The sequence below is a fragment of the Colobus angolensis genome, unplaced genomic scaffold (assembly GCF_000951035.1).
Source record: "Colobus angolensis palliatus isolate OR3802 unplaced genomic scaffold, Cang.pa_1.0 Scaffold125, whole genome shotgun sequence".
NCBI lineage: Eukaryota > Metazoa > Chordata > Mammalia > Primates > Cercopithecidae > Colobus > Colobus angolensis.
The window spans coordinates 6,175,796-6,183,041 of NW_012113697.1; positions in this window are offsets into that span (position 1 = coordinate 6,175,796).

A 7,246-nucleotide genomic window follows, 5' to 3' on the forward strand; every position below is an offset into this window, starting at 1 on the left:
TAAATGGTGTTCCCCTACAATGTTTATATGTTGAAGGCATAAGCCCTAGTTCATCAGAATGTGATCTGTTTGGAGATAGAGCCTTTAAAGAGATGAGTCGTTTAAAATGCAGTCACTAGGGTGGGCTCTAATCCAACCTGACTGGTGTCCTCAAAAGAGGAGGAAACAGCAAGGATGAGTGTGCACAGAGGAAAGGCTATGTGAGGACATAGCAAGAAGGCTGCCGTCTGCAAGCCAAGGAGAGAGGCCTCCAGAGAAGCTGAACCTGCTGACACCTTGATCTTGGACTTCCAGCCTCCAGAACTGTGAGAAAAATTCATTTCTGTTGCTTAAGCCACCCCAGTCTGTGGCATTTTGCTATGGCAGCCCTAGGACACTAATGCAGAGGGTAGAACTGACCTGGGCTTGGAGCATCCTGAGAAGAGACCATACAGCTAAAACCACTCAGATTAAGGTGTTGGTTAAGAAATCCAATAGCCATTCAACCCTTGCTTTATTCAGTATTCTTTATGAAAGGTTTAATTTCTTAAAGTAGATGACTAAGCCTTTCTCAGCATTGTAAATTAGTTACTTAAGCAAGTTCCATGATTTGAGAATTATTTATCTGCCCTCCATACATCTCCTGTTTATAATGATCTCCAAATATTTAATTCATTTAATTAATTTATCTTTAAGGGTGTGTGTGTGTGTGTGCATGTGTGTAAGAATCAGAATTCTGACTCAAAGGACTGTTGAGCTTGTACACAAGCGGTTTTGTTGTCATAAGATGTCAGGTAAGGTAAGAACCTGGTGAGGAAATAAAAAGCTTCTTTAGAAATAGCCTGGATGCTTAAGAAAGAAAGTAAAATTTATAACACGACAATATATTCTCACATCTTGATGCTAACAGTAACCCCACAATTGTGTTACTCTCACCCTAAAGAATTTTCGACAGCATTTTTGTTAAAACAAAACAAAACTTTCTTCTATATCTATCCTTTCCCATTCCTTAATGGATGGATGGATGGATAGATAGATAGGCAGATCTATAGATGGATAGATAGGTGGATGGATGGATGGATGGATGGATAGATAGATAGATGGATAGATAGATAGATAGATAGATAGATAGATAGATAGATAGATAGATAGATAGATAGATAGATAGATAGATGATAGAACCCAGGTTCTCTTTTGCCCTTCCATCCATATCTTTGGGTAAAAGCACCTGCTTGTTGCCAAATGAGTCCTGGATGCCAAAATGGGTGTTGTTCAGAATGTTTCCACTTACCTTTCCCTTGGGCCCAGGAAGAATCTTCAGTCTAAAGAATGAAAAGAAAAGACCCATAAGAATAGGTCTTCCAAGGAAACGACGCAGCTCTGGGAACTCCTTTTCTCTTAGGATCCTAAGGCAAGACCTAGTCAGACCTCAGCAAGCCTGTCTGCCTCTAGTTCTCCATCTGCAAAAATGCCCCCTGCCCCTGAGCTACGAGAGAAAGAGCTCCTTCAAGATGTTGTTGGGAGGGGAGGGCAGGGATATGCAACTGGGACCAACTCCACACGCAGATGTTCTGGGAGAGGCAGCAGATCCAGTTGCTTCAGGAAGAAAATCGAGACGTTGTCCAGGGGCCCCTTGGCCAAGACAGAAACTCCCCTCAATCAGAAGACCCACTCACCTCCAAGGAATGGTGAGGCCATTCCTGTCCCCTGAGTCAACCCTGTATTGCCTCTCCACTCGTCAATTCAAAAACAAGAAACAAACAAACTCATCCCTCTGCCCTCTCTGAAAGAAGAAATATGAGCCCAGAGGAGGGTAAAAATAAACACCCAGGTGAGGAAAATATTCCCTGAATTTGAGCATTCAGAAGCCTGCCCCAAACACTGGGACGCCTAAGGTAAACTTACTTTAAACAGAATGTTAGTGACGTGTTTAAAAGGAAATGAGCAATACGTTTTTCTTCAAACTTCAAGTATCTTTCTAGCTAAATGAGGTAACTTTATGTTTAAAGTCAGGAGGGCGTCTGTTAAGACACTACCTAGTGTTACTGAAGGAAAAGTTCTATGTTTTATTCTACTTTTGTGTATATCTATTATTTATATTTAATGATAAATACATAATACTTGATTATATATTTATTACTTTTTTTTTTTTTGAGATGGAGTGTTGCTCTGTCACCCAGGCTGGAGTGTAGCAGTGCAATCTTGGCTCACTGCAACCTCTGCCTCCAGGGTTCAAGCGATTCTCCTGCCTCAGCCTCCCGAGTAGCTGGGGCTACAGGCACGTGCCACCACACCCGGCTAATTTTTTGTATTTTTAGTAGAGATGGGGTTTCATCGTGTTAGCCAGGATTGTCTCAATCTCCTGATCTCGTGATCCACCTGCCTCAGCCTCCCAAAGTGCTAGGATTACAGGCGTGAACCACCGCGCCCAGCCATATAGTTATTACTTTTATGAGAAGTCCTGTATTGATTGTACTGTTTCCATATTAATAACTGGACCCTTTGATGGTCTAATGAGATCGTCATGACCTTCACTTTTATCCGAACGCATATCCGGCTTAATTATTCACCTCCTGACATAATCCAATGTGAAGAGGTTTGGCAAGGCATACGATAATATATAAGCAAGATTCATAATTCCATTAATGACTATTACTACCGTGGCAGTGATGCCAGCTACACACACCTGTTCAGGAGCACTGATGGGGGCAATGCACCTGTAGGAATTTGCATAGAGATGAGGCCCTTCCATGCAGGAGAAAGTATGTGGGGGCAGCCACCAATAGGGTCAGTCTTGCTCGTGAGGTCTCTCCCTAGAGATCACCAGAAATATTTGAGAAGCACACTGTAGAAATTTTCAGCATTGTGAGAGCCGCTGGAATTTGGGTGGTTTTCGCTGATGTTGCATTTGTGCCCACAGGTCAGTAAGGCCTTGAGAATGTTGAGTTACGCTATCAATTCATTTTTACTTCTGTTACTGTGGAGCTGTCTCATCCATGCCTTTAATGTGTATACATAAAATTTATGAGAAATCAATTATAGTGAATTGGCAAAATATATAATAAAATGATAAAACAATGGGTGTGTGCTGATAAAGCCTGTAGGAATACTTTGTGGGATATTCGAAGTGTTTTCCAACATTGAGAAAGAACCAAAAGACGTTTTTCATGTGGCTGAACTCATAGGTAATGCTAGCTAAAAAGATACCCTTACAGATGAAATGGAATTAAATAAGGGCTGTTGAGCAACCCTGACTAAAGAAGCCTTAGAGGAACAAATATAAGCATCTTAGTTTTGGATGGAACACATTTAATGTTCCATAGTAACACAACATAGGGTATCCTGCCCTTCATGTGTGATCTAAAGTCACTTCCAGGGCAATTTTGACTGATTTGCAAACATAATCCACATATAACATGCAATGCTGGCCGGGTGCAGTGGCTCATGCCTGTAATCCCAGCACTTTGGGAGGCTGAGGTGGGCAGATCATGAGTCCAGGAGATCAAGACCATCCCGGCCAACATGGTGAAACCACGTCTCTACTAAAAATACAAAAATTAGCCGGGTGTGGTAGCGCATAATCCCAACTACTCGGGAGGCTGAGGCAGGAGAATCGCTTGAACCCGGGAGGCGGAGGTTGCAGTGAGCCGAGATCGTGCCACTACACTCCAGCCTGGGTGACAGAGCGAGACTCTGTCTCAAAAAAAACAAAAAAGAAAAAAAAAAAGAACAGCTCTGTGAGCTCTGGCTGTACTTCACTCCCCAATTACACTTGGCACTAGAACATAGTGCTCATTATCAATCTAATAAGCTTGTTGCCTTGCCTCACATTGATATAGGACTTCTCATTTGAAAAGGTAGATCGGTCTATTTTCACATTCACTTCTCCACATCACGGGGAGGCAGAGAAATCAAATATTAATCCAGCCTAAAGAGGTTAAAAGTCACTTAACTAGTAAATAGCCCACTCAAGAGCTTTGATTTCTAATCTAGGCTCTCTTCTCCCCAACTAATACATTGTCTATATAGAAAATTCCAATAAACATACTTTTCATGTCACGGTGATAATTTAGCCCATGTTGATGAGAGGCTTACAGTCCAAGGTTAAAACAAGTTAGATAAACATCTCAATATATTTTAACTGTACAAGGCTGCATGCTGGATATAGCAGATATACATAGAAACCTAAACATATAACAGTATGTAGGCTTTCACCAGATAAAAGGAAGTGACCAGAAGGGGGCTTGTTTAGGTCATGGAAGAAGATCAGAAGGGATGGGAGAGATGGATGGAGCACTGGAGGATTCAGAGAACAGTAGAACTGGAAGGGGATGTGGCAGGAGGGCAGTTCTGTTTTATCGATGAACAACTCAAGGGCTAAAGAGGAAAAAATGACATGCTGAGATAAATCTGTCAAGTAGATGAAAGGGAAGTGGTTGGGCTAGAAAAAGCAGGATGCAAGCCATCTAATGAATGGTTCTGTCTAAACTTGCGTGGGAAACAAGGAGGACTAGAGAAAAAAACGAGTCTAGAATTAAATAAGGGGGAATGGGTGGGAAAATGGCAGACTCACTGAGGGTGATGGCCACTGTTTCTGTGTTGATGGCTGCCAGCAACTATGTCCTTCAACAGGGCAGGAGCATCCAGCGGACATCTGTTTCTGGCGTCACCTCTGGAACCAGAGTTTTCTCCTCCTCCACTCTCTGACAGTCCCCAGTTTCTGCTTCCTGTCCACTGCTTTGACTGAGTTGTTTTTATCCTGACCCACATTAATCAGCCTGTTGCCTTGGATCCTTCCCTCGCATATCCTATCTTTATCATTTGTTTTTCCTTCCTGCCTGATAATCCTGGAGGAGTCGAAACTTATAAAAAATATTTGAATTAGAGGCTCTTCATCGGTTGCCAGATAAGGTCCCAGTGCCTTAGCCAAGCACTTGGCTATTGACTGGCCCAAATACGCCAGCTTTGTTCCACTCCATTGCCCAGTATATATTCTACACTCTTACCAAAAGACATGATTTCCCCTAAACAATCCCACCCTTTTATAGCTTCACGTCTTCACTGCACCCAGAGTGTCCTCTGCTATAATTCCCATCTGTTGGAATCCATGATTTTAGATATAAGCACAAACAGTAGGTATCTGTTGCTCTTACCTGGTCAGCATTCATTTTCCTCTGATTTTTCTACAGGAAACACATCTTTCTTCCTCTTAGTCATATTGTCTGCATGTCACTGATCCTACTTCTGAATCCAGTATTGAACCCATCACTCAGACCTAGCATTTCAGCATACTACTCTTAGCCACGGTGTTGAAAAAAAAAGGGTGGGGTGGGGGTCATCGGAATTGTGTCAAGCTCATCAATACCAATCTCAGGACTTTGACTAAAATTTTAAGAAAAATAACCACAACCTTTTTTCCTTTGGGGAGGCTGATTTGGCAGAAGTAAGTCTAAGCAAAAGGAGAAATTTAAAGATGTAACCAGGGCATTGGACTTGCTTTTGCCCTGAGAATATGTGCTGATCCTACGTCTTCAGTTTTCATGACTTTTGGAGCATGAGAAGCAGAAAACAAACCCCAGAAACCCCCAAATAGGCAGGCATATTGTGGTAGACTACATTATGCAGTCATATTGTGATAGACTAAATAATTATTCACAAATATTAACTTTATCCCTGTAGTGGGATTGCAAATCCATGACCTTTGCCATGGAACTTTGGGATGCCATCTAGTAAATGAAGGAGGGTGAACAATTCTGTCTTTCTGATTTGAGCTTTGGGCAAGTGATTTGCTTGGATCAATGCCCGGTGAAGCCTGCTGTGGCTGACCTGTAGATACACGAACAAGAAATAAATCACAACTTCACAATAAAAAAGAAGCCCACAATCAAAAATATAATAAGTCATGGTAAGTGAGAAACCATAGACAATAGAAAAACAAATTAGAAATCAACCGTGCTTAGCATGTTTTAAAAAGTAAAAGACAGCCGGGCGCGGTGGCTCAAGCCTGTAATCCCAGCACTTTGGGAGGCCAAGACGGGCGGATCACGAGGTCAGGAGATCGAGACCATCCTGGCTAACACGGTGAAACCCCATCTCTACTAAAAAAATACAAAAAATTAGCCGGGCGTGGTGGCGGGCGCCTGTAGTCCCAGCTACTCCGGAGGCTGAGCCAGGAGAATAGCGTGAACCCGGGAGGGGGAGCTTGCAGTGAGCCGAGATCGCGCCACTGCACTCCAGCCTGGGCAACAGAGCAAGACTCCTTCTCAAAAAAATAAAATAAAATAAAAAATAAAAAGTAAAAGATAAGTCTAACAATGTCTTTAGTGAATAATAAACTATAAATGATTATTATAATTAAAAACAAAAACTTCTAGTAATAAAATAAAACCCACAATAGGCTTAGCAGAAAATATTGCATAGCTAATTAGCAGACTATTAGATAGGTCATAAGAAATTATCCAGAATATAGTCCAGAAAAGCAAGGAGATGGAAAATATAAAAGAGAGTTTAAGAGGTATTGGGTAAGTTCCAACATATTTCTTTTTCTTTTTTTTTTTTTTTTTGAGATGGAGTCTAGGTCTGTCGCCCAGCCTGAAGTGCAGTGGCGTGATCTCAGCTCACTGCAACCTCTGCCTCCCAGGTTCCAGCAGTTCTCCTGCCTCAGCCTCCTGAGTAGCTGGGATTACAGGCACACACTACCATGCCTGGCTAATTTTTGTATTTTTACAAAAATACAAAAGAGATAGGGTTTTGCCATGTTGGCCAGGCTGGTCTTGAATGCCTGACCTCAGGTTATCCGCCCACCTTGGCCTCCCAAAGTGCTGGGATTACAGATGTGAGCCACCACACCCAGCCTCCAACATATTTCTAATTGGAGTTCCAAAAAAGAGAATAGATAGACATAATAGAGCAGAGACAATATTGGAAAACATAAATCCCGAAGAATGAGCAATTCTAGATGTTCCATCATATAGCAAATAACTAAGAACAAACACAATAAAATGTAAAGGCTCTATACAGTAAACTACAAATGTTATTGAGAGAAATTTTTAAAGACCTAAACAGTTGGACAGTTATGTTTATGGATTAGAAGATTAAATACTATTATAATGTCAACTCTCCCCAAACCAATCTATAGATTAAATAAAATCCCAATCAGTACCCTAGCAATTGTATGTGTATGTGTGTATAAATTAACTGATTCTAAAATGTATTTAGAATTAGAAAGGTCCAGGAGTAGCCAAAATAATTTTTTTATAAAAGGAAG